Source organism: Manacus candei, unplaced genomic scaffold, assembly GCF_025592945.1.
Source record: "Manacus candei isolate 608988 ecotype Guabito, Panama unplaced genomic scaffold, ASM2559294v1 h1tg000003l, whole genome shotgun sequence".
NCBI classification, from domain to species: domain Eukaryota; kingdom Metazoa; phylum Chordata; class Aves; order Passeriformes; family Pipridae; genus Manacus; species Manacus candei.
The window spans coordinates 5,865,550-5,892,405 of NW_026138051.1; the positions used below are offsets into that span (position 1 = coordinate 5,865,550).

A 26,856-nucleotide genomic window follows, 5' to 3' on the forward strand; every position below is an offset into this window, starting at 1 on the left:
CTGTGATGTTGATGGAAGTTGTTCTTTAGCCAGCCTCTGTTACATCGGGCTGAGGAGGTCTTCACCTGCAATTAGAATGGAATAATTATATATTTTTGAAAACTCCTGTAGCTATTTTTGCCTCTGAAATAACATTGGCATGAAGCAAGCATTACATTTTCAAGGAATTAAATTGCTAGTTAAAAAAGCTGCGTTACTTACTGTCCAACTATAGTGGAAAAGATTGAATTTCACTTTGCTGTGGATAGTTTCCTGATTTGTGGGGAGTGTTGTTTAACCCCAGCCAGCAACTGAGCACCATGCAGCTGCTCACTTACTCTGCCCTCCCAGTGGGATGAGTGGAGGAATCAGGAAAGCAAAGTGAGAAAACTCATGGATTGAGATAAAGACAGTTTAATAGGTAAAGCAAAAGCTGCACACTCAAGTGTGCTTGTTTTCAGCACAAATCCAAACCATAGCCCCATGGTAGCTATTATGAAGAAAATTACCTCCATCCCAGCCAAAACCAGCTCAGTGGGAGAGGTGTAATTAATACATTTCTGAGTTTAGAAGTAATTTCAAGAAACAGAATTCTTTAGGAACTCAGGTGATGTCTTTCTAATGTGAAATACAACTTTTTTGTTTGTTTTCAAATATATTTTTTATTGCAGTGTAAAATTCAATCTTCAATTTCCCTTTATCTTGATGATGCAAAGGAAAGGGCATAGCATATTTTTTGTATGTCTTTACACAGGTATGTATCTCCTTGATATTTGCTAAAGGATGCAGTTGGATTTCCTGTGGTGAAGCAGTGTCAGTAACAGCTATAAGCTGCTGGAATGGATGGCAGGGGAAGGACCAAGAGAAACAAGCTGTATCCATCTGTAAATGGTGTCCTTTATGAAGCAGAGAACACAAGAGTGACCACATAGAAAATTGCCTTCTCTTCATGAATACTTACTTGTACACTGTGAAATGATACAATATGTTGATTGTTTTCTTTCTTCCTTGGTTGTGTGTATAACTTTCTCTAGTCAAACCATAGTGAGATTTTTTGTGTTGTGGGATAACCCGAATTTCATTCCACTTCTGTGCTGTTAGCAAGCTTTTTAGTCTCTGGATAAAAAACTCTCCTAAGGTTCCAGCAAGGCATAAAACTTTCCTAACACTGATAATGGCTGTTAAGCTGTTGTGCTTGAGGTTCTTCTGTTAATTTGAGTTTTCCAGATTAAGGTATTGGTTTAGCCTTTTTTTGAAGTCTTTTGCATAATATGGGGCTTGGCTTGGTTTTGGTGCTGCATATGTCCATGATAGAACCTAGGCATAAATGAGACAGAAATTGGTTATCTCCAGTGGTTTGAGGAATGTGTCACCAAGTCTCAGTCCTCTCTTATCCACCCCAGTGCCAGGTGTGCACAGGCATAGACACCATGGCACACTAATGCAAATCAACTTTTACACTTTGCTTCTGACATGTTAACTTTTCTCATCCAGACCCCTGTTGGCAGGTTGCTGCCAGCAAACTGAAGAATCGTCTGAGTACTTGAAACACAAAGTTAGTTTGTCTGTGGGCATGTTGGCTTCCCATTCTCCAGTGTATGAACTGTGCATTGTAGAACAAATACTTCCTTTTAATAAAGAACTACCCTGCAATACAAGATCTGGTAAACAAGCACGTGTGCTGAATAGTTTTTGAATAATGTGTTTAATATATATAGAACAGCATAAAGGAAATATGTAGCACTGCTCACAGTGGAGAAAAAATGAACAGTTAAACCTATGGTAAAAGGATGTTGAGGTTTACTTGGTGTGGAAGACAGTAACAGAAAAACTGAATGTTCTAGAACTCTAAGGTGTTTATTTCAATAGGAGCACACCTGTTGTTCTTTACTAGCTGGGTTCTGTGCTCTATATCTATTTTATGTTTCATGTAGCAGAATCCCTAGACAATAAGTTAATTTCCTAGAAATAACAGGGAGATTTTTTCCTTACTATAGCTGTACTACAAAAATCTGAAAAGTTTGACCTCTGCTATAAGTATAGGCACTGTCATGTCTCAGCAGTTGGGGGTAACAAGCTGAGCATTAATCCATCCTTTGGAAGATCTTTGTAGATAAGACTTTGATCCACAACATTCTCCTTGAGATAAGAGGGGAGTGCCTGAGTCTCTGCACAGTCAGAGCCAGGTGCTGGTTTGATGTTGCCTGTGCTTGGGAGTGGAAACAACCACTCAGGTGAACAGTGCAATGAAAACAGTCCATTAACTGGTGGAATTACATCATGTCTGGGGAGCTCAAAGAACAGAAACTGCAGCCGTGCAATGGAGAAAGTAACACCGAGTAGAAATCCTACTGGGGCTCCTGTCATGCCTTACCAATACTAAGATATTTTCAAGGGTTTTGCTGTGATCTCTAGGTTGAGAGTTTCCTTTCATGTGTTGGATGTTCCTGTTAATGTCAAAGCTAGTTGTCATGGCAATTTTTAAATTGTTTAATGGTCATTGTATTAGTGTTTAAATAATACTGTACTGCATTGGGTTTGCGTGGCAAGGTTTTGGTAGTGGCAGGGGCTATACAGGTGTTGCTTCTGTGAGAAGATGCTGGAAGGTTTCTGCTGGGTTCAACAGAGCCAAGGCTGGCTGGCTCCAAGGTGGACCCACCACTGGCCAAGGCCGAGCCCTTCAGCGGCAGTGGTAGTGCCTCTGGAAAGCAGAAAAAATCCTGTGCAATTGGAGCCAGAGAGAAGAATAAAAACATGTGGGAGCAACAGCTCTGCAGACACTCAGGTCAGTGAAAGTGAGCAGCTTTGGCTTGAGCTTAGGGATGCCTGACTTAAATCACTATTACCTGCCAGCACTGAGTAGGAAGTCTGTAGAATGAATGGTTGATTAAGGTACATGAACTGGAAGCAGTCTTGATAGTACATTTGAAACAAAATAAAACACTGCCTACTTATTTTTTGCATTGTAAGAGAGGGCCTAGTAATAACTCTTACTTAACATTTAAAGAAACCAAACACGAAACCCCAGGAAAACAGCCTAACACAAAAACAACAAACCGACCATCCCAAAAGATGTTATTTTCTCTCTCAGGCTGATGGCAGGTTTAGGCTGTGATTTTGCCACGCTGCAAGGGCAGCAGGGCAAACTAGAGGGCAGGCTTGGCTACCTGATTGCTGTGATGAGTGAGGGAAGGTGTGGTGCTGGATGAAAAATTATGTTCTCAGTGCATTGGTGAACAGTAAAATGTTTGATGTTATTGCAATTTTGATGGCTTTTAGACTGCTGTATTATGGTATTCAATTGTTACTGTAGTTAAAGAAACTGTGCTTAGGCTTCTGACAGCCCACGCAGTGGGACAGGGTGTGCTGAGAGCCTCAGGCAGGGGATGAGTAAGAGATGGGAAAGCAAAGGGCTCTTAAATAGCAAACTGAGCCAGACATGTATTACTACAAAATAGCCTAATATGGGTATGAATGAAATTTAGATAAACTGCAGCCCATGGGGCAAGAGGAGGAAGGGGTCCTGTGAAGCAAAGGAGTGATTTGGGGAGACAGGGTGAGGGCTGGAATGTGCTAGCCTGGCTTGAGACATGATGACTGAGGCACCATATGCTTTGTTTGGAAGTGTTTATTCCACTGCTTTCCAGGGGATTATGCAAAACCATTGATCTGAAATATTAAATGTAAATCATACAAACTAGTGAGCTAATTCCATTTTTAACTTGCAGCTAAAGTTATTTGTAGGTTGACAGCTTTGCTGTGTGAGATCTGGGACACACTTATTCACTTTGTCTTGTACAAACCAGGATTGTTACTGGTTCTGAGTCGTCTCTCAGGGCACGGTCAAGCTCTTGGAGTGTAAATTTTTCTTTAAAAATACCAAAGAGCAACTGCCACTTCAATGTTTCATTAGCTCCAATCAATTGTCAGTTTAAGGGAAACACAGAAGGTGCTTGTTTAAGTTGACAGAAAGCAGTGCTTGCTGTGTCACTGCAAGAGGAGGCCCTCAGATGCTTGAATGGGGCTTGCAAGAAGAAGAAATTGCTGTGTGATTCGGGGCCCCCAGAGTCATTCTCTTCTCTAAAGACATGCCAGTGTCTGGATTTCTCAAATGGTGCATAGAGCTTGAGTCTCTTTGTTAGAAACAAATCATGGTGTTGGGTAACAATGATGAGGTCTAGTAAGGTGAGATGGAGGTAAACTCTTGGGAATTGAGTTCTGTTTGAACCTGAAGCAGTAAGAAAAAGGATGGGGGAAATGCATGTGGATTTCTGTAGAAAGTGGCTTTTTAGGTGCTGGTCTCCCAGTTCTGAAACCAAGAGACAGAGCCCGTGGACGTCCTGTTTCAAAAGGCAGGGATACTGACTGGGAAGCTTTGTGGGGAAGGATGCCCAGGATGAAGAGCTAGGAAAGTTGAGTAGTTAATTTGATGACTGTCTGGCTGAATGCCTGGGACTGAGTTTTCTTGGTGCTGGTTTGCTGTCATGCTTCACAACCCTCTTTGTCCTACTGGCTTTGGATGGCTTGTTCTTGCTGAGATGATTCCCCTGTGTGCCCAGTGTTTCGAGGGGTGATCAGGTGCTTACCTGCAACTGTGCTCTTGCAACAGTACGAACTACTCATAGGCCCAAAAAAAAAAGCTGTTGATGCTTATAGTTGGCATATGACACAGCATGGTTTAATAGTTTTAGTGGAAATGGCCCAGGGCATAGGCACAGGGGATATGTTATTAATTAAAACTGTTTTTAATTGAAGGATGATTTATGAGTGAAAGTAACAGCAGTCAAGTCAAAGTTTAAGAAGAAACACTGTTGTGGGTGTTGGCCCCTGCTGCAGGCACCACTGGGAGCCATTTAATACCTTTGCAGTTTTTCATCCTCAAGATGCAGTTTCTCTTAGCATGCTTGAGTCATTAACATGGTTCTGCTGATGTTGGAGATCAACTGGAAGTTTAACTTCACAGCTGGAATGCTTCATATTGCTCATTTCAAGGGAATGAGTCTTTTACATGTAGGGGGGTTTATGTCTGATACAGAGAAGACAGAAAGAACCCACTTTGCTCTCAAACCATGTCACACTTTGAGCCCTTTCCTAGAATAATTCCTACAGAATTAGCAAGCATTGGGTAATTCTTAATGTGAAGCCTTATGATAGAGCACTTTCCTTTACAAACTTGTGTTATGTCTGCAATACAGTGTTTTTTTCTTCAGTGTAAAGTGTACCCTCCCTAGAAAATCCAAACCAAAGGTGATTCTGATGATTTGGGTGTTAAAAACTGTTTTGATTGCTGTTGCCCAACATCCCTGAGACTTGCTGGGTAGACACTGAATTCTGTGTGCCCTGTGTTTAGAGGAGTCGTCTGTTTATCTTAGTGCTTAGTGGCTTTAACATAGCTCCCAGTTTTACTAAGTGAAAACTGGACCTTGTTTTTTATATGTGAATTATAATGGGATCTCTCTGCATGATAATGACTGATATGTTAGATTAAGCCAGTTCCTTTCTTCCTATCTAGCATTTATTTCTAAACTGTTATACTTCTGGAAGCAAATATTTCCTATAGTGTGACATCTCTTGTGATCCCTAGTTAAGATTACATTGAGCTTTGTAGGGAGAGACGAGGGTTTTATACCACTTGGTAGGGATTTTCCTTTCCTACCCATATATTTTCGGAATTGTTTGTGCTATCAGCTCTGATACCTGAGACATGACATCGGTAACGTCAGAGGAAAAAAATTTCCAATTTTATAGACAGTTCCTGTATCAGGTATTTATTTGTCATAGGCCTTGGGTGGAGTAATTAACACCAGAACAGCAGCATATTTCTGTGTTGTCATTTGCTTATAAGATTCAGAATAGTCCAACTCTGTAGTCAAATGTAGTTTTATTTTAGCATATTACAAATCTTAAGAACGTGTAAGTGCACTGAGTAGCGTTGGCAGTGGGATCCAGGCGGCCTTCACTTGTCCAGCTCTGAAAGAAAACTACATTGAGCCTTTTGGTAAGGAAATACTAGAGAGTCCCTTGGGAATGCATCATGGATGCAGCTCGTCAAGAAGCTTGTCCATGCCAAAATGCTGTGTTTGCTTTATATAAAGCTTATGCAAGGGATTAATTTGGAAGCAGAGCTGAGTGGCTTGTGAACTTTCCACCTCGGGTCAGCTGCACTCTGGCTGCATGGTCCAAATTGCAATTTGATGGGATAAACGACTTTTGTGTGCTTTTTATGGACTTTGTTCAAAGAGTGAACAGGTAATTCATCACAGCAGGTAATTCTGCACAGCACCAGAACTAATTTGCTACTGTTTGACTCAGGGGTAGATGGAGTTGCTTTGCTGTGGCAGATCCCAGGTTCAGAAATGGAGGGCAGGTGGGGGAAGTGACTGCAACTTGAATTTTTTTACCCATTGCTCTGCCAAAAATATCTGCCATTCACCTCCATCCATCCACAGGGATTTTCTAGGGATTGTTTCTGGTGAGATCTTGAATCAGTGGCTACTTGGACTGTTACCTAATTTTGCTTAGCTTGATGTTCTCTTCAAAGTCTGTGCAGCTCACATTGTAGCCCACAGTTTTCTTCTTTTTGAGTTCTGAGTATTCCATTAAACCCCTCTTTCAGCACTTTTCTTGACATTGTTCAGCTGGCTTTAGACTTTCCTGGGTTTCTTTCGGGTACACCTTTTCTCTGCCTCATCATTTCCTTCTACATCCTTCTAAAATCTTAAAGTAATAAAAAAGGCTCATTGAAATTTGCACAGCACTGGAGGCTGGTGCTGCACTTGAACTGTGTGATTCCATTATCCTTTCAGTGGTGTTAGCTCTGTGCTTTTGTCCTACTTCACACTTCAAGAGCACAACCCTTCATTTGCCCAAAAGGTTGAGCTGGGAATGAGTTCAGTGGTCAGGGTGCAGTATATCTGGGGGAAGGGTTGGGAGAATACATCAGTGAGCAAATGATAAAGGAATTAAACTAACATGCAGACCCTAATTCTTCACGTATGCCTTGGTGTATGTTCATGTCTTAGTCTTAGCTCTAAGTGGTGTATTGTTTGGGAAAGTACATTCAAGCATGACTAATCTGCATTTGTCTCCCTCTCCCAAAACATTATTTCATTTGAAATGTTTTATTTTTCTGTACTTAAAGAATATTCTTTTATAATCCAAAAGCTATTTTTCATTTTTTCTAGAACAATTGGTTGGAGTGTTTCTATTAATCTTTCTATTATTTAAGCACTTTTATCTGCAATACACAATAGAAACAAATGAATTGATTTTTTTGAGACAAGCTTGCTTTTTATCCTACAAAAACGATGACTCATGAGATTCATCCAGCCCTCATCTGTATTCCTCCCCCAGCTAATAAGTTAAATTCGAGTTTTGTGTTTGTATTAAAAGACAGCCTGTGCTTACCTCGCCAGGAAGCTTGTTTGAACATGGAGTTCAGAAGAGGAAAATTCCTTGCCACAGTAAAACTGTTCTTTGGGCATTAAGGAGCTTTGCAAAGTTTGCTCCCTAAGTGAAGAAAACAGCATTGGATTTAATTAATTGCCCACATTTGGAGTGATCCTAGACTGGCATGCTTGTAAGTCTTCATGGTGATGGCAGAAGATTTGTGGCTCTGATATATGAAGAAACAGCAAAAGGCAGAGACCTGTAATACTTTGTCTTTGAGCCTGTTAATTCTGCACATAGAGAGTATCAGGATGTACAAGATGCTACACTGATCTCAGATGAAAACACCCTCTATTTTCATTCTGACTGAAACAATCCTGCAGAGTGCTGGTGTAACTAAGAAGGAAGTGTAGAGCATGGGGATGGGTGCAGGTACTTCAACTCGGTGTTGCTGTTCTCACCAATGTGGTGAGAAGGCACCCTTAGCTGGAGCTGATTCCATATTAATGCAGCCAAGCCTATTTAAAGCTAAAATGAGGAATGGCCTTGCAGCTCCATGGTGTGGATGGACAATGGGGTTTAGCTGAGAGGAGAGAGCCTTATCAATACAATTCATTGTATAAAAATAGCCAGTTTCTCTGCAAAGCTGGGGATTTTGCATTGGGTTTTTTAAACTAAGAAAGGTCTTCTGAGCATCCAAGTATTCCTTTTTAGTGAAGTCTGAAGAGGTACAGCAAAAGAAGAAGCTGTCCAGAAAGAATTTCACGATCTCTGCATCAGCTTGTTCCTGTTTGGACACTGCACATGAAATTCTGCCTTGCGGATGTTGAGATGACTGGTACTTAACTAAGAAAAGATTGATGAGATTGATTTTCCAGAAACAATAAAAACTTCACACGTATCCCTTCCCTTCACCTTCCCCTGAGGTGGGAGGGACGCGCTGTAATTACAGAGGCTGCACAATAGACATGTCCAGCCAGAACTATAAGCTCCTTCCTATATAACTCCAACTAAGGCCAGACTATCTATGGATTCCTGTTTAAAGGGTTTTGGAGATTTTGCAGCACTTCTGCTTTCCTGGAACTCTCCACAGCAATTATGCTGCTGTGAATGGAGCTCTTGATAGATGAACCTGCAGAAGTGCATGGGATTGAGCTGTGATCTGTACAGCAAAGGCTTAACAGAATCTGCAAGAATGAAGGATGAAAGCAACCTAAACCATGAACTTCACATTTTCTAATGGAGAAAAACACTTTGAGCAGACACAGCATAGGGGAGGAAGAAGAAATTCCACCATGGCAGAAGTGGGGAGTTGAACTCAAAGACTGAAGGCTCCAGAAGGTGATTCACACTCCTGCCTTACAACTCAGTTAGGATTATGGTTGCAGGTGCAGCAAGCACCAGAAGCTTAGGTGAGACAATCCTGCCAAACAGTATTAGGCAGCTGTATGAATAGGCAAGGAATGTCTTTATAGTTTGACAGGTAATATTTAGTTTCTCCCACCCCATCTCCAGACAGCTGCAAGAGAAAAATACTGTGATTGACTGTAGGCCAGTAGGCCAAGAGAGATTTTTACATTTCTGTAACAGAGTGGATTTCATTTCATGGACACTTTAGCACTAGGACTGACCTAAGTGCAAGTCAGGGGGGTTTTGTTTTGGATGCATTTCCCTTAGATGCTATCAGCAGCTTTTCTTAATTTGATTTTCATGAGTAATGTATTGGTTGGACATAATCCTGTGCGTGGACCGAATGTAATATTCCAAACTTAAGAAGGTAAACAAATTCCCAAAGCAAAAGGCACTCTTGGAGACTTCCAAAGCCTCCCTTATGATAAAAGTAATTTCAAAGTAAATATATGTGTGCTGAAAAACATTCAATTTCAGAGAAAAGTAATTTAAGCAGCATGTATTTTTCAGTTTGATGGTGTTCCATATAACACGGTATTAGTTTCCTCATTCATTTGTAAGCGTCTGCTCATTAAGCAAGATCTTCTTTACAAAGTGTAGGGGCTGTTTAAATGCTTTAGGGGATGAGCATATTTATTATGAGCTGATAATCCTTGTAACTTGTTACATTAAAATATAAATGGATTATAGTCCGATGAGAAGCATGAAAGTGATTACTAAACTGTGGAAATAAATGTGCTAGAACCCTAAATAGTGTAATAATCCTCTAAGGGGAAATTGCACCTCATTCATTTATAATTGTATTGTGATGGCTTTGTTTTAGTCCAACTTTGAGTCAATGCCTCCATGAAAATCTCATGACTTGCCTTCCAAAATGACATCAAAGATGAAAGGAGAAAAACAGTCTTGACAAAACCAGGTCACTACATCAGCAAGAGCAGAGTGGGCTGAGCAGCTCTGCTTCCTAAATCAAAGCCTTGCTGCAGGAGCACTGCCACGCTCCCGTTAGTGTGTCACAAGTGCCGTTCTCAGCAGCGAGGGACCGAAAAGTGTCACAACAGCAGAAAAAGGACTGAAGGCCTTGGTCAGAGCCTGGTGCCTCTCCTCTCAGAGCACTGCTGTGCTGAGGTGAGAATGTGGAGGTCCTTGAGGCATCCCTTCTGGGGGATGTCCTAGTCCCAGCTATGATGGAATACACAAGGAATGAGGTGGAATAGTGAATCCTTTGTGCCTAAATCAAGCAAAAGTCCTGGCAAAGGATCTGAGGTGTTCTGCTAGCCCTGTGCTTCCAGAAAAGCAAAGGTCCTTTCCTAGTCTTGGCTAGGAACTCCCAGCACTAGGAGAGATTAAGAGTCTTCTAAAGCATCCACATCTGAACCGTGAGGGAAACGTATGAGCCTGGGGCCCACCTCGGTCTGCCTACAGAGCAAGGAGCTGTCAGGAAACCATCCTATTCCTCTCCTGCCACAGTTCCTTTGCGTCCCCAAAAGAGCTGTCCATTGAGGGACCGAGAGGGGGGATTTGAGTACACATGCAGGGCCATGCAGGCTGCTTTGAAATTGCCATTTGGTCAAAGTAACTCCTTCGTGTACAGTTTGACTGTCTGTAATTGTGGGGTGGGACATAGATGACATTCATGAACAGGGCTCTGCTCTTCGGTCCTTTGCAGCTGTGCCCTCCAGGCTGTTTTGTAAAGGGTCAATTTAGTAAAGGGCCAAAACTTAATGAGATAATTATACCGGTAGAGCTTGGTAATTAATATTGAGTACAATCTACTGTAACATATTGCTAGTTTTACGTGTGTTTTGTGCTATGTGGGAGTGCTGAGGTGTACTTGTTTGCTGCTGTCTGGTGGAGAGAGGGTGAAAAATCCTGCAGGAAGAAGGAAATGTGCTTCCCATATTTTGGGCTTTTAATTAAATTACCTGCAGTGGCAGCAATGGCAAAGTGCCAGGGCTTCTCCTGAGACTGAGCACTTTGCAGAGAGGGAGCCTGGGTGCAGGAGGCTCATACAGGTGTCTGTTCAAGAGCAGCATCTGTTCTGGGTAACAAGCTCACCCTTTGCGTTGATGATTTACTTTACCTAATGAAGAAGAGACCCTTACTTGTGTCTTTGACCATGTGGGTGCAAGGCCAGAGTTTCGGTGTTTCCACGTTAGTAGCAGTAACAGCACATGATCTCTGGCAGGTTTCACTAAAGCCATCCAGCAGCCCATGTAGCAGATGCTAATGGAAGCCACATGGCACAAGCTTTGTTCTTTCTATGGGGTACCTCAGGCAGGATTTACCAAAAGCACAGACCACTTCGGGCTTGGAATGACACACTGCACATCTCCTAATGCAGACACTACTGTGCACTGGAGTCTGCTCCTCCCCTCGAGATCCAGCATTTCCCCAGCTGCACCTTGTTGGCAGAGACATCCCAGTTTCCAGCCGAAGTAGCTCATCAGGGGATTCAGATCAGCTGCCCCTCCCCACAGTGTTCTCTTGATGCACCGCAAGTGCTGCAGGGGCACAGGGAGGAGGAGGCACCGGGGCATGGGGGGGTCCATGGCCAGGGGGAGGCTGTGATGGTACCAAGCAAATGAAAAGCAAGGACTGGCATATGCCCTGACACAACAGGTCATCCAGAGGAGGAAACTAGGGGAGGAAAAGAGAAACTTACTTTTGTGATATTATGAAGACTTGCCTTGGTTTCATCTCAGTTAATATCTCTGAGTTAATATCTCAGTGCAAAGTAGTTGACTTCTATCACCTGAGACTTCTCTGTGTAGGAATTTGAGCAGAGCAAGCTAATAATGACTCTGGCTCATTGGGATTTAAAATGGAATTCTTGCTTCTTGGTGTAAATGGAGAGTGATAGCGTAGCATGTGGGAGGTCTTTAATCTTCTGGATTTATTACATTTTGTAGGATTCTAATGGGTTTTTTGGAGCTTTTTGTTTCATCTTGATTGCTGGTAGAGGCAAGCAGGTGACTAAAGGTACACACAGAGCATTTTAATGGAGCTTTTTCCTGAAACCATCTGAGCGGCCAAGCCCCCTCTGACCACAGCCCCGCCCTCCCATCTGCATTTCATAAGGGTATTACCACTGTAATTAATAGGAGTTGTATAACAGTACCTAATTAAACTCTGATCATATAGTGTAAATTTAACTTGATTATCGTTAGCCTCAGTGAACTCTGCAGGAGATTAATCCTGGTGATTCACTCAGCACAGAAGCAACAGCAGCAGCTCTGCGGAGGACCAAAATATTAGTGAACAGCGATGCTCTGCACCCCGAAACCCTGCAAGGTAAGTCCCGGTACCGACGGTAGCACTGGTGTCAGGGAGGGGACTATGCTGGGACTGGAGTCTCCCTGTTTTCAGATTGGTTAAAAGCCACTGGGATGCCAGCAGGCTGCTACGGCGCAGTTCTTAAAAGCACTGAATAAGGAGTCTGTGAGAGGATTATGGCTTACATAAGAGTTTTATGTCTGTCCTAAAGCTACAGCCCCTATGCATTTGTGTGCTGTGTACTGTGTCTGCCAGTGATTCATGGACACCAGAATATCCTGAATGACTACAAACCACATTTTGTTTATGATTGTTTCAGTTGTCTTCTGAAAACTGGCGAGGTTTTGTCCGTGGGAACACAGAAAAGGCAGTAATTTATTTATTTATATTAATTACTGCATATTAAAATGCTGTGTGCTTTGCTTCTGCACATTGTGCTAGAGAATTCTTTGCAAAAAAACAAACAAGCCTTTTGTAAAATACTGGGTTTTTCTGTATCTAGTCCAGATGTACAGGGCATGGGGTTTGTCCTGTCTTTGGCTGAGCACATCTGTTTGTTTGCTGCTATTAATAGTTTAATCAATGGGGCTGATTCCTGCATATTCTCCATCTGACAGTAGCCCAGAAGACCCAGATGACAGCAAAAAAAGGTCTTTTGTATGTGTCACTTTTTTCTTTCCTTTTTTTTTTCTTGTTTGTTGCTTAATTAAAAGCAAAGGGAAAGTTTTACTCTTGTTTGCATGAATGGTCACATCAAACAGTACAGGAAAATCTAGGCCAAGCTGCATTCAGCAGTCTAAGGAACATATTATACCAGTGCACCGCTTCCTTTCATAGTAGTAATGCCTCATAATAAACGTCAGACACCCTTTGAACTTTGTTTGATACCGTTAGCTTTGCTTTTCACAAGTACCCCAAAGCCCATCTTGCCCCCCCGAGCTCGCCGTGGTTGTTAGGAGATGTGTCCGTGTGGGATGGGAAGGAGAGGGATGCGCGCGGGATGCATCCTCGCCGCCTGCAGAAACGGTGCCGGTTATATAACGCCCTCGCTGGGTAACGAGGTGAAACTCTGTCAACTCTTCTGCAGGAGCTTTCAGAGGGTTAGGGGCTGCTGGCTGGCTGAAGGGTAAGTCAGGGACGTGTTTCCTCGGGGTGGGGCGTGTGGCGGGGTGCACACGCAGGTGTGAGTGTGTACGGTGCTGAAAATGAGCTCCAGGGCTGAGATGTGGGTGCAGGCGACGGTACCTCAATCAAACACGGCCACTCTGCACAGTTAGCACCTTGCCTGAAACAGATCGTTTTATGGTATTGCTGCTTTGTGAAACAGCTCTGTGACTTGTTTGTGCTGTCTGTCTGTTTTCCTCTAATATATCTGAAACACAATTAAGAATAAGCTGTGCTTAAGCCACAATGGCTTTCCCTTAATATTGGTAATAACACTTTGTGAGAGAAGGCTGTGCTCAGGCAGTGAAACAGTCCAAGATGCTGGTACTATTCAGAATGTAACTTGTTGGGGCTTTGCTGATGTTTTTTGCACTTGCTGTTGTTTCTTGCACTTGCAGAGCTGTGCCTGTTTGCAGCTCAGCTGCTACATTTGCTTGTCCGAGCAAATGCTACATTTGTTTGTTTGTGTTGACTGCTGAGTGCATGCTGGATGACTGTGTCCATGGGTGCTGGATATCCACGTCTGTTTTGATTTAAGACTGAACTATAGATCTGGATGTGCTTGCCACTGTCATGGAAGAGCTACTCGTGTGCGTAGCACTCTCATGGAGCTACTGTCAAACGTGCCTCTCAGAGCAGAAATGAGTCTTGGTTCGCAGCAAGATGAACAAAGAGAATGCCTGAGCTTTTGGGGTTATGTTTGCACTGCAAGTGCATATGTGCCTAAAGTATGGAGGAGTTACTGGGGAAACTAGTGGCTCCCTTACAGAGACAGAAGGGCTGCAGAGTGGGGCTGTGCATTCACAGCCCAGTTAGCTGTAAGCTCAAAAGATTCAAACAGTGAGAAACAGACTAAATGGACCTAAATAAGCAAGAGATCTGAATTATTCACAAACAGAAGTGTTTGTTCCTTAACAGTCAGGTGCCTGAATCCAGAGCAGCCTCAGGCCATGGGACTGGCATTGTGAGGGTGAGCATTGTCCTAAAATGAACTGTGCAACAGAAAAATCACTTAGTATGAGATACAGGCTCGTATTCCCCTGGGACTGAGAATCTCTTGTACTCAATTTTTAGACTCTTTTTTTTGTATAATCTAAAAGGTACTTACTTGATGCCACAATTCCTGTCACTTTGGCTTTTGCATTTGTTCCTTACAATATTCAGCTGGAATAGCAGCTTGCCGGGGCCCACATCCTATTTCATCTTTGTTCTCCTTCTCTAGGCATGCTTGGGGCTGGTAGTCTCGTAGATCTGACTGGTCCTTGGCTGATTTTGTGGCCCTTGTGTGAGGAGATGAGTGTAAGAAGAGGTGGAGGTTTTTGGCTTGGTTTGATTTTTTTTTTTTTAAATTTTTAATCCGAAACAGAATGCGTTTTGTTTTTGGTCTGGGATAGCAATGCAGCTGAAAACTAGTGTCTGTTAGACCTGTTCCTCAACAGGACTCTCAGGACCCGAAGCATGGTGTCACAGTGCACTCTCCTGACCATCCTGTCCCTCCCTCACTTGTGCTACATCACCCATCATTCATGCCAGATGTAGAAACCAGAAGCAGTAGACTATATTGAGGTTCCAAGTGGTGCTATGCTTTGGCAAGAGGAAAGGAGATACTTGGGGTTATGCTGCCTCTGTTTCATCCACTTTAGTTGTCTCCATGTGAGCTGGCTTCAGGTGGTTGGAAGCTAATCAGCCAGTTTGGTCCTTGGCTTAAAACTGAACCACAACAACTTCAGTCACACCAGGGCTGGAAAGCTCAGCTTCAGTCTACCAGGCTCCCTACTTCTGGGATAGGGTGTATTGGAATAGAAGCAGCAGAGGACTGGCCCGGAGACAAAGACTGCTAAATGCACATAATCATAAAAATCATTCTAATAATTAGAAGTGTTAGGCAGCCTTGCTGGGAACTTAAACATAGAAGCCAAGAGTCAATCACACCTCAAAAACTATGTTCCACTGCCTCCTTGAGCTAATTTCTGTCTTGCTGGGGAGGTGGATGGGCAGAAACCTCTGCTTTTCCTTTCCAGGAGGGAGAGAGTTAGTCTTGTGTGCATCAGCAACGCAGCAGTACCCCCAGAACGGCAAAGACAGCAAAGGAGTTAGACCATCCAATGCTGCAAGCCCCTGAGCACTGGGTACATCATTGAGGCTAAGTAGAAGGCCATAAGTGACAATAGGTAGAGAAATATCATGCAGCTGCCTAGTTTTTCATACATGATCACTGGGGTGCTGGTGACTTTGTAACTTCTGAAGCCCCATAGCTGAGCCCACAGGGTCCCAGTTGCCGCTTGCACATGGTGAGCCTTGCCCTATATATCAAGCAGACTTCTCTGTGTGCTTGCCTGTGTTTAATTACCATTATGAAATGGTAATAAAAAATTTAAAATGTCATTACAGTGTGGTGCAGAGATGGGATTTGCAGTCCAACTGCAAGTCTCCTATTGGCGAAGCTGCTCCAAGTTTATCTGAACTCTGACACTGGGTAGTTGTTCCCCTCTATGAAAGGTTCTCTGAGCAGGCTGATGTGGTTCGTGTTGTTTGTCACTAACTTACCTGGATATGACTGTGTCAGCAACTCTCCTGAGTCTTTCCCATAGTGGAAATTTAGCCTGGTTAAAGCTCCTACCAGCCAGATGCCTCAGCAAGAGCAGTGCTTTGCCCAAGGAGTAACTTGCTTCTTGAAGGAGAGTTATTTTGATGCAGACAAGGGTCATTAGGACTGCACTGACTTCCTGACATTGGCACCCATTCTAGGAAAATCCCCATGGCAATAATTTAATGCCACTGAGCATCTCTCTCTGGTGCAGCTGCAAGAACAGTGCTGTCTCTGAGAGAGCAGAGACATGGCACTGTGTTACAGCACGGGGCTGATGCACAGCATCTCTGCATCTATTAGTTGACAGCCATCCTACCAAAGGTACCTGCAGGTAGTTTGCTTCCTCTGCAACATCCAGAGACAAGCCCAAAAAAGAAACTTTGGAATTGTGAATGAAACTTGAGAACTGTAAATGTTTGTGTGCGTTGATTGCTACAAGAGTAGGTAAAGAAAAGTCCTGGAGAAATTCTTGGGCCAAGCAGTGTAGAAGCACTTCATGTAACAGAGAATCTGAGCTGAGTGGGCTGGTGCGTGTGTTCATGTTGCTGTCTGTCTACCCTGGCATGATTTTGGCCTTTAAATTGTACACATATTTTACTTTTTTCCCCTGTTTTGTTAACATCCTTAGAACAGGGCTCTGTGGTGTGGTCCAGGGCAGCTACTGGGGCCAGCAAGAGCTGATGAGAGGCAGCCAGGGGGCAGGACTGGACCTCCATGGGGCTGGGCAGGAGACTGCTCTGGGGCAGGGGCCATGGGATCTCCACAGAGCTATTCCCTGGCTAAATGGTCCAGAACAGGAGCAGCACCACCACACCCCTGCTCCTCCCCAAACTCCTCATTTTGCTTTCTGATGGTGCCTGGCACATGAAACCCCCCTCACTTACAGGCCAGGAGGAGGCTGTCTTCCACAGGCTGCTGTGTGTGTGCCTGGGATACAGCCACAGCACTAGTAGGAGCAGAGAGCCTGAACAGCACTAGGAGCATCCTAAAGGGTCCCCCTACAACCTGGGGTTCTGTTTAAACCTTTACATCATTAGCAGTGAAACTGGTTCTGTTCTTTGACTTGAACTTTTTATAATAAAAGGTAGACTTAACTATAAATGGTATTGTTTGCCAGAATCTGATTGACTCAGACAATTTTCTTCCTAGTTGAAGTATTTTTTGCAAGAATTAACATAGTTTATTAATACCAAACTTGTTTGAACATTGTAATATTGTAACACAAACACCTATACTTAGGAAGCAGAGGTCTTCCTCTGCATGTATCCTTCTCTGCCTACCTGAAAGAGTAGTCCAGCTCTTAACTGTTACCTTGGGGAAGGTGCTGAGCCCTGTCAACTGGGAAAAGACGTGCTGATGTTGTCTGATACCTTGGGCAGCTAAGCCTGAGGCAGACCAATAAATTGCATTGTTTTCATTGACTCTGGTAGCCTTTTTATTAGATTGCCATTCCCTTCACAGACTCAAGGACCATAGTAATCAAGGTAAGCATAGATGAGTAACCAAGGTAAGCATAGATGCTTAGCTATCCCAGTCCCTCTGACATGGCAGTCCATTGAACCTATTTTCTGTTCTGACCTCATCTTAGCTAGAATTTGATTTTGAGTCTTTGGGTGGATTGGGCAGCCCCCTGCTCAAAGCACTGCTTCAGAAAATACTGTGCCAGGCTGTATGTTTATTAATAAGCTGATTTTACAAGGAGATGGAGCACCATGTCTGAGCTCTCGTGGCAGGGCTAGCTAATGATATTGGACAGCAAGCAACTGTCACTTTTGCTAAATCTGTCATATTGCAAGTAAGCTGCTTAAAGCATGCAGTGGAGGTGGGCAGAATGACAGTCTAATCCACCTTAGGGCTCTACCCAAAGTGAAATGTGGAGTCTGCTTTTCTCAAGAACGCAGTTGTACCTTGGAAACTGTTGTCTCAGAGGCACAAAGAAAGCTAAGAAGCAGAACAGGCATCAGCTTTGCTGAATAAAGTCCATCTGTGTGTCTGCTAAAGGGCTTCTAGACCCTCATCCCTGAGTAATGATAAAATAGGATTGCTGAGGAACAGAAGTGACATTGAATTTGTCAGAAAACATATCTTTGTACATTTCTTAGCAATGCAGCACAGATTTGCAACCAAATCTGAGGATTTCCTTATACAGAAAAGGAGAACACTGTGAGACCCGGTCAGCAGAACTGGACTCTCAGCAAAGCTTTCACAGGTGGGAGCTGGGGAAGTAGCACACAAAGAGGATCTTGGTGATCTCTTTCTGTTTCCAGTGCAGCAAGATGCCATTTCCTGACCTAGAGACCCCACTGTGACCTCACCTGCACCAGTTCAAGTGCAACCTGTGGGCTCTGCGATTGCTGTGTGATGGGTTTGGGGAGGGAGGAAGAAAGGTGTGGGCACCAACTTCTGCTGACACCTTCCTGCACCACCTCCCGCTGACGTTCAGCCCTAGGTCATTCTTCCTTGTTGCTATGTTAGGTGTGACTGTCCCTTCATGCCTCTGTGGTAGGAAAACACCGTATTTTTCCCAGGTTTCTCCCTCCCTTTTTACAGGTGAAACTACACCCGTGCATCACAAGACACAACATGTTTTTCAGAAACGATCCCCCATTTTGGCCTCATTTGGCCAAAGTGCGTAGCACTTCCTTGAGTTTGAGTAGATAAATAATCATGTTGATGGAAGTGCTGCTTAATATTAAACTAAGTCTGTTGCTGAATCAGCTCCTTGAGCTTTGGCAACCTTCGTGCTACAGAAGTATTTATACATGTAAACATTAGATTGTAGATATAGTTTCTTCAGATAATGCTGCAGCATATGGGGCACAGGGCTGAACTTTATGGGGCAATAAAACTGAGTGCTGAAGGCTGTGAATAGTTTCCTCTTCACAGGTCTTTATATCTGCTTTTAACAACTAATCTTCAGTGGCATTTAATAGTTTTTAAAAATATCTTCATTACCCTCAAATTGTCCTGTCCCCTGTGCAGTGCTCCACATGTGGAGGTTGTTTGATGGTACTGTGGTCTTTCCTGGGGTTGCACGAGAAGCTCCACGTGAGATCGGGACGCTGTATTAAGCTGGGACTGTAGATTGTGCATAAAGTTTGAAGGCTGTAACTTACAATATGCATTTTGAAGTGATGGGGCTGTACAAAATATGCTTGGAATGAGCTTCAGGAGACCTTCAGCTTTGTGGCTCCCCACAAGGAGATCCCCAACAGTCAAAGGTAGAGATGTGCCTACACGACTCCAAGAATTAAAGCCTAAGAAAAAAAGACAAGAAAGTGGTTTTAAATGCTATCAGGAAATGGAGATGGGAGACAAATTAAATGCCTTATTAAAATCACTTAGTGGCAGGGCTGTAGGTTCAGTGTGGAATCCCTGGCAGTCAGCCCACCAACGCCAACAACAATCACATGCCTCCAAGATACAGAGCTGAGGTCCCTCCGTTTCCTACAGATAGCAGGGAGCACATGAGGCTCATTGATGGCCATCATAGACAATGGGCTTTGCTGCCAAGAATAACAGTTCAGGAGAAACTGGTTTAAGACCAAAGAAGGGAGTTCTATATTCTGCTCCTTTCAATCTCTGCTCCATTGGCACAGTAATGGCAAAGTAGCTGAAAGCTAATCTTTTTAATATGTCTCTCCAAGCATAATCCTTCAACCATGCAAGCGTGATTTTTCACACAAAGGAGGTTGGGAGTGGCAGAAGTGCCTTTTCAAGGGCAGGATTTGCTTGAGTTGGTCATGAAAGTGCGCCCTGAGGGCTGCTGAATCAGGTTGCTAGTAAAAGTCAAGAGCATTTTAATGTAGAAGATGTTTATGTTCTTTCTTGAAGTGTTATAATGAGGATACAGCGATAGCATCAGGGAAACAGGGTCACAGAGTGGAGGCCTGGGAAAGCACATGCCCGGCTCCTCTGGTGCTTACCTTGGGATATGTTTTGGTTACTGACCACTAAACATAGCAAAACTGGACCTGCATTATCACCCTACTGAATTTCAGAAAGTTTGTTGTGTCTTACTGGAAATCAAGCTTCGTCATTGATAGCTTTAACCAGCTGTATTATAGAGGCTGTTGAAAAATACTCTGTTACCATCACAGCACTCTTATTTTTATCTTCAGGAGGAAGTACATGTTGAAATTACCTTTTGGTTTCCCAAAGACGAAGACGTTTCTAACTGGAATGGTATCTATGAATACATGTAACTTTTTTTAAAGGTAGGAAAGTGTTTTCTGGTAGAGTTATACACTTTGTTTGTGAGTTCTCTGCAGTCTTCACCTCCATAGAACTGGGTGGGGATTTTTCGATGGCTTTAGCAATTACTTAGGAGATGATGGACAGTCTAAGGTTTTGAATACTCTTTAGATGACTCTTTACTATGAGGCCTATGAGGTTATGTTGCATTGCCACTGGAGAGATCCAATGACGCATTTATGCCTAAAAAATACTCCCCAAATTAGCCCACCTACCAGACAGGAGATCCACCTTGAAGGCCTTTCTGGGAACCATGCATGAACAGTGATGGAGAGCACTCCAAACAAGAGATTTCTTGGGAACTGGGCCCTTTTCAGGCATTTCAGTTTGGATGTCCTGAGCCACTTTTCGGAAGTTTAATACTATTTATCTCAAGTGAATCTGGCCGTGGGCGTTGGGTTTTTTTGAGGAATTTAGTTTTAAATGACATTTCCCCTGTCTAGATCTTTATCATCATTAGAAGGGAACTTACTCTGATTTCATGTAAGCTACTGCTGGCTCTCACAAGCACGGCTGTGTTTACACAAGCCAGGATTTGTTCCTGGAAAGTGGGAAGGTGGGCACTGCTCCCGCTGGTGTGTTGTGGGGGACAGTTCTGCAGCTTGGCTTCGTCTTGATTGCTTAACTGTAAGTTCTCTTTGGGCTCTACAAGAGGGTATTCTGCAGCAGTTCTCACAGTCTGACATCCCCCAGCTACCCATAAATGCATGCTAAAGCTGTTAATTTTATTTTGGGTGTTTTCATTTGGTTGTTTTGGGGGAGGAGAGCTGGGTTGGGTTTGATCCTTTTAAGCTGGGTGCTGTGGTTAAGGCTCCTTCTTAAATGTTCTAACCAAAGAAACTGAGCCATATTAGAAATAACATGGGTACCATTTACAACCTTGCCTCTGCTGAAGGAAAACTACTGAAACACAAAAGCTGTGAAAAACTGTGACTGAATTTTTAACTTGTGCAGCAGCACTTTGTTGAACAGTGATGGACCTCAGCATGAGCTCAGGTTTCACTACAGCACTTGCTGAATAAGGGGCTAAATTAATAACATCAAGTAATAGTTGGTGCAAGAACTGCCTTCAGCTGTGTAGGAAATACAGGACTGTATTTTCTTTTTTCATTGCAGCACCAAAATGAAGAATTCACTTTGCATTCACCAGTGCTGAAATTTGGTGGGTTGCAATGGATTTGCATTGAAAAAAGGCTCAGTCACAGTGCACTGGGTGACAGTGCTGTTGGAACAGAAGCTACCACTGGTATTTGGAAACAGCTCTTGTATGGAAGAAAAAAGGGCCATTAAGAGATTGTTCTGTGAAATAGTTCCAGACAAAGCACTAAGCACACAGCAGCGTGTAGGAGAAGAAAAACGTGCATTAAGGCTTCTCTGTTGTATGAGTCACCAAAACTTATGTAAATATGCCTTCTTATAAGCCATATTTATCTTATTCGTGTAGAGGAAGCAATAGTAATGCCTCTGTCTTTCAGATGTAGGTATAGAGTATAGTGTTTTGATAAGCATCATTGCATATGTCCATTTTCCCTGTGGATCACAGAAGGCAAAAAACCAACTAAAAGCAATTCACCGTGACTGTTACTTGGAAACTTTAACAAAGTCACAGACCCTCTAGTCCAGGATGGCAGTGCTATCTAATCCGTATTTGAAAGACAGGTATGACAGTCTGAACAACATCTCAGTTTAAAGTAAGCTTCCTTTTTTTTTTTTTTTTGCTGGTATGTATCTCTGCACATGCTTCAGCAGGGAGTCGATGCGAAAGTTAAGAGGCTTTGTTAGTATAGTTGCAGTTTTCTTGAAATTTGTCTGAACTGAGTTGTAGCTGGCCAGTGAGAACTGGAAAGAAATAAAATGATTTGACACCAAGAAAAAAGATCTCAGATTGTGTTGGTTCCAAGTCAGAAAAGGGCTGTGATAGCCTGCCAGCATGAGTCACGTATTTTGGGAGTGTTTGTGCCTCATGCTCTGTTCCCTAATAGAAGACACTTCTCTTTTGGACAACTTGTGCAATCAGTCCATCTACTTTAAAGATAAATATATGTATATTAATAATGAGAAGGATACTAACAGATTGACATTTCATGGGACTTTAGGGATGAACCTCTGTATGCTGAAGTCAGAGGCAGCTTTGCCATTAAAAAGGGTATTTAGTCACTGCATAGTCTAACAGTGCAAGTGCCTTAATAGACCAGAGTTATTTAAAGGGCATCATGTAAATGTCAAACAAGGGTCAACTGGGATTTCTTGTGCCTTATTTTGTGAGTAACTAGGGCTTGGAAACTAGATTTTAGAAATCTATCCGTATGTGGAATACTTTAGAAATTCACCTAAACGTAAATAAGTAACAGACCGAACATTCCTAGGTTCTAGTGCTTGGATTTTGAGAGCTGCAGAGTATTTTAAAGGGCTGGTGTCTGCAAAGAAAAGGAGGCTTTTTTGTTGTGATTTACGTTGAGCTTTGGAGATGGACCATCCTTTCAACCACAGACATACCCCCATGCTACAACCTATAAACAACCTAGGGAAAACCCTGAGGTCTTTGTTCTGCCTTATCCTGGCTCTCTCCTTCCTGGTGTGTTTGCCTGATGTTTGAACTCTGTGTAAGTTGACCCAGGGCATCCTAGAGTTTCAGCTCTGGAGCCCAGGAGAGCAGAAAGGATGCTCTTGGCTCCAGCACCCTAACTGGCTTGTCCTTTGTCTAGGGCAGCGCAAGTTATTCTTTCCAAGCAAATATTTACTAAGTAAATAGCAGGGGAGAGTTCGTATACAATTTGTTGGCATTACGTCAATGAAGATTCATCCTGCTGTGTGTTTTAGAAGTTTAATTAACATGAGCTTTGCAATATGTGTTGGAAAGTAAATAGCAGGCATATCTTTATTTACCTGGCAGAAGAGTAATGCTTCTCTGGAAGGAGATGTGAAAGCTTTTCCTAGCACATGCGACTCTATTCACTGGTATCATGCAGGCCATTCTGCAGCACACACGCTTCTTAAATCCCCTGTAAGCCCAAATATCAGGCTTAGGGGAGAATTAAGTGCTGTACAGATTCATGGTGAGCCTTTGCACAGGGAGTGAGTTTCATCTGAATACTGTGCAGACAGTCAGACCTGAGACTGAAGGAGATGAATAACTCCATCAGTTTGGCTGTTGTGCAGAGCTGTTTATGGAAAACATATCAGATGCACAGGCTGGCGCTGCTTTGTGGATTTTACCATGTCAGTGATCAAAAATATCCAACATGAGCAGAATACCCACAACTGAGCTGTTTTCATTTGGAAGGACTCCTTGGCTGACAACTTGGCTGTCCACTGAATTATAAATCTCAGCCAGCAGCATTTTACAATAGAGTCCTGATATAACCTTTAGCAGAGAACCACAGATGGCAACCATGTGAGAAGGCTACTGTGCTTTTGGTGCCGTCTGCGCTATAATCGCTCCCATAACCAGTGCGTCGTATCCTATAAGGGATGCATTATCCTCTGATGTCTCATCCACGAAGTCTGGTTCTGGGGCCTTGCACATTATTGACACAGGAGGTTTCCATTGGGGATTCCAAGGTACAGCCTGATCCATGGTGAAAAGTCACTGCCAGCGATGGGAGCTCTAGTTAGAGACAAGAAATCACACCTTACTGGAGCTGTCAGCCTTATGAATGCTGCCCTGTGAACTTTTCACTATCTGAACAAGGAGTCCTCATTAGCTTCCCTGGAATCACCTGCATGTTGAGTGTCAGGGATAGGTGTACACATCTTCAGGGCTTGGGATCAGCATGGAAGGAGAAAAGCCCTCCTTTGAGAGAGGTCCTTCCCACATGATCATATCCTGGCTCACAGGCAAAGTCTGTTCTCCCTAGACTGCATCCCCCAGTCCACTGGAGATGTTCTCATGCTTTCTCTGGTCTTTTTGGTGTAGCATCTCACATCTGAGATAACATTGTGTTTGTAACTCTCTTTTTTTCCAAGAAGAGTTTTCATCATTTTATAAGCAGCTAAAACGTGCATAGCCACTAACTTCTCTATTAATATAACATTTACAACAGGCTTAACAACAAGGAACAGATTTCTTGTTCAAGATCAGCCGTTTGAACAGTCAAACTTCTCTTACCTTTCTCAATACTTCCATTTGCATGTAGCTGACCTTTCCTCCTCCTTCATTCCTATTCCTCTTCCAGTTTTGTTCTTCAAGTATAATTTAAATGATGTTTGGTGTGAATTAAATGCTAAAGAAATGCTTTTGATTGCTGTTATGCTCGTGTTGTCAACTCTGTTATTCTAAGGCATCAGATTGATAAATGGTTTTCTAACACCCTGATACAATGAATATTTTTCCAGGTTGTCATTATAGAGGAGTAGAGTAGAGTAGATGTGTATTTTTTCCAAGGTTATGCAAAAATAGGCATGGTGTTTGCTAATTGTCCCTCATCTCCCCATACGTGTTTGCTGCTCTGCCACTGTGAATAGGTTGTTACTGGTTGGTTTGTTTGTAGCCATCCCCTGCACTCGGACAGAGAAATTGCAGTGGGTGATGGTTTTTCTCTGGACCTCTTTAAAACTCTTCTTTCATCTGCCTCCTGATTTTGCTCTGCTTATTGAAATTTCATGCATTCTGGGGGGCTGGTAGCCCAGATGTTTTCATGACAATGGTGTCTTTATCATTGGGATTTCATAATTAGGCACTTATTTTTTTTACAATACAGTCATTCTGAGTTTTTTGTGTAATAAGCAGTTAGATATTATAATTTGCTAGAGATGCATTTTTTCTAAGTATGGACCAGAATAGATTTTAATTTTACAATTTCAGAGATCTAAATTAGACATTGTAGTAAAGAAAAATTACTTTTTATGTCTATTAGAACATTTACTTTTGTGTTGTTCTTATGCCAGCCAAAGTGAAATACATCCATATGTTTTTAATCTTAGGTTAAGTTAAAACTGCTGGTGAAAAAAAAATGGTGGGAAAATTCTTTGTGATGATGCAAGAAAATGTAGCTAGAATTTTTAAGATACTGCAGTGCTCTGTCCCCTCCTGCTCTGCAATGGGGAAGTCCAAGTGTCAAAAGAAATAAAATCTTAGTCAGTTTGAGCCAGCTGGAAGGTGGAATAACTCCAAGACATTTTGTTCTGGTTATTTCAACCACTTCTTTTTGGATGTAGCTGGAATGTTCAACCAAAAGTAATTTCATTTCCACCTCTTCCTATTTTGTGTGTGTGTGTTTCAGCTGAGAGATACAGTGGAAGTAATTGCCTGCAAAAATGGGCATATTCCAGCAGAGTCATTTCCCATAATTTCTCTTAGAAGCTCACTTTCTAATGTCGCTCACTCTGTCTTACTACTCTTATTTCTTTTCCCTGATGTGCAGTAAAATATTAATCCTTTCAAAAGTTAAGCCTGAGTTTAACTTTTGCTTCTTAATGGCAAGTATTAAACACTGATTTCTAAGGATGTTCACTGCAGCAGATTTAGTTGCAAAGAGCACTGGATAAATATAATTTCTGTTTCTGTACCTCTTTAATTTCTAGTAGAAAACTGCCTGAAAACTTTACCCTAGTCCATCTCCATTTTTGTTTTGATGGGAAAACTCCTGATGGCTTTAGGCAAACAAAATGCTTTGAAGTTGTAGATGTTTTTCTGGACTGGGGCTTCATTAAGCTCTGAAATGTCAGGGCTGTGCTGAGATAACCCTGGCACTCACAGAAGTCTTCTTTGGTTTTACCAGACTTTTAGGTGTTGATGGCTGTTGCTGTTGCCCTGTTGAAGGGAGAACAGGCATGGAGAGCAGCTTTTGCTGGTCACAGATGTCTTTAAGTCTTCCCTGTCTTTAAAGGCTGCTCTCTGAACACCACATCAGGGCAGGCTGAGGGAGCTGGATTGAAAACAGCTAAAGCAGCGCTGCAGAGGTAAAACAGGTGTCCCTCATTAAGTGTTCCCTTGGACAGTTTCTTTGCCTGTGGCTGTGATGTTGACGGTGGCACTGGTTCTGTGGACAAAATTCAAGGTTGCTCCATGTGTCAGCACGATGGACTCTCAGGTCCAAACTCTGCTGCGTGGAACATGCAGGTTCAGATGGTGGCTGTCAAGGACTTGATGTTAGAAACCAGTCTCTGTACTCCTGTCTAACCTAAACAGATTTTATGGTCAGCATGAAGTAAATGATAACCATATCTGGTCTAACTCTTCCCAACTGGACCCACTATTTCCCTCTAAAAAGTTAAGTAAGAGGTGACGTCGCAGTCTGAGCTAGGGGTGGCTTTCATGTTACGTGGTGCTCAAAAAGTAGGTTACTGGGTCAGGAACAGCAAGTTCTGACTGTTTGCCAGCTCGGCCTTTTTTTTTTTTTCCCGTGATGTTTATACTGCTGTGACCTGCCACGCTGAAATGAGTCTAAAATGAATGCGAGCAGTGCTTCAAACCAGCGAGATGGGTTTGATTGAACTTGTCCTTCTATACTTGCATCAGATTATCAGTTCACAGGATGCTTGCTGTATGGTGGCTTCCTTTTTTGAAATGAAAAGTAAAGCTAATTGGAATCCAGTGGCTAAAAAAAAAGGCCATCCTTTTTAAATTATTAACTTGAATCCAAAAAACTTTCTAAACTCACTGGAGAGTGAAGAGACATGGGCTCACACAGAATTCAGTACTAGGAGAATTTACTCCCAGATCCAGGGTTGTGTTGAAGAACATCCCTTGAGATATCTGCAGAATTTGAATCTAGCTCAGAACAGGGAATTTTGGAGTAATTGGCTATCACCAATTTGAAATGACCCCCAGCTGCTTGCACTGTTTTGTCCAA

At 42.8% G+C, this 26,856-nt stretch overlaps 2 protein-coding genes across 3 annotated transcripts in view; one reads left to right on the forward strand and one right to left on the reverse strand.

Moving 5' to 3' along the window:
* The window catches only part of RNF128 (ring finger protein 128), a 316,984-nt gene that overhangs the window by 132,053 nt on the left and 158,075 nt on the right, over positions 1–26,856 (reverse strand). The gene's annotated exons all lie outside the window — the stretch shown is intronic.
* Positions 11,987–26,856, forward strand: part of PASD1 (PAS domain containing repressor 1) — a 98,452-nt gene continuing 83,582 nt past the window's right edge. The window contains exon 1 of one of the 2 annotated variants that reach the window (XM_051787071.1): positions 11,987–12,072. The gene's annotated coding sequence lies outside the window, so the exon portion shown is untranslated. Of the gene's footprint in view, positions 12,073–13,109; positions 13,181–26,856 lie in introns of those variants that run through there. The other variant, XM_051787061.1, reaches the window with a different exon arrangement.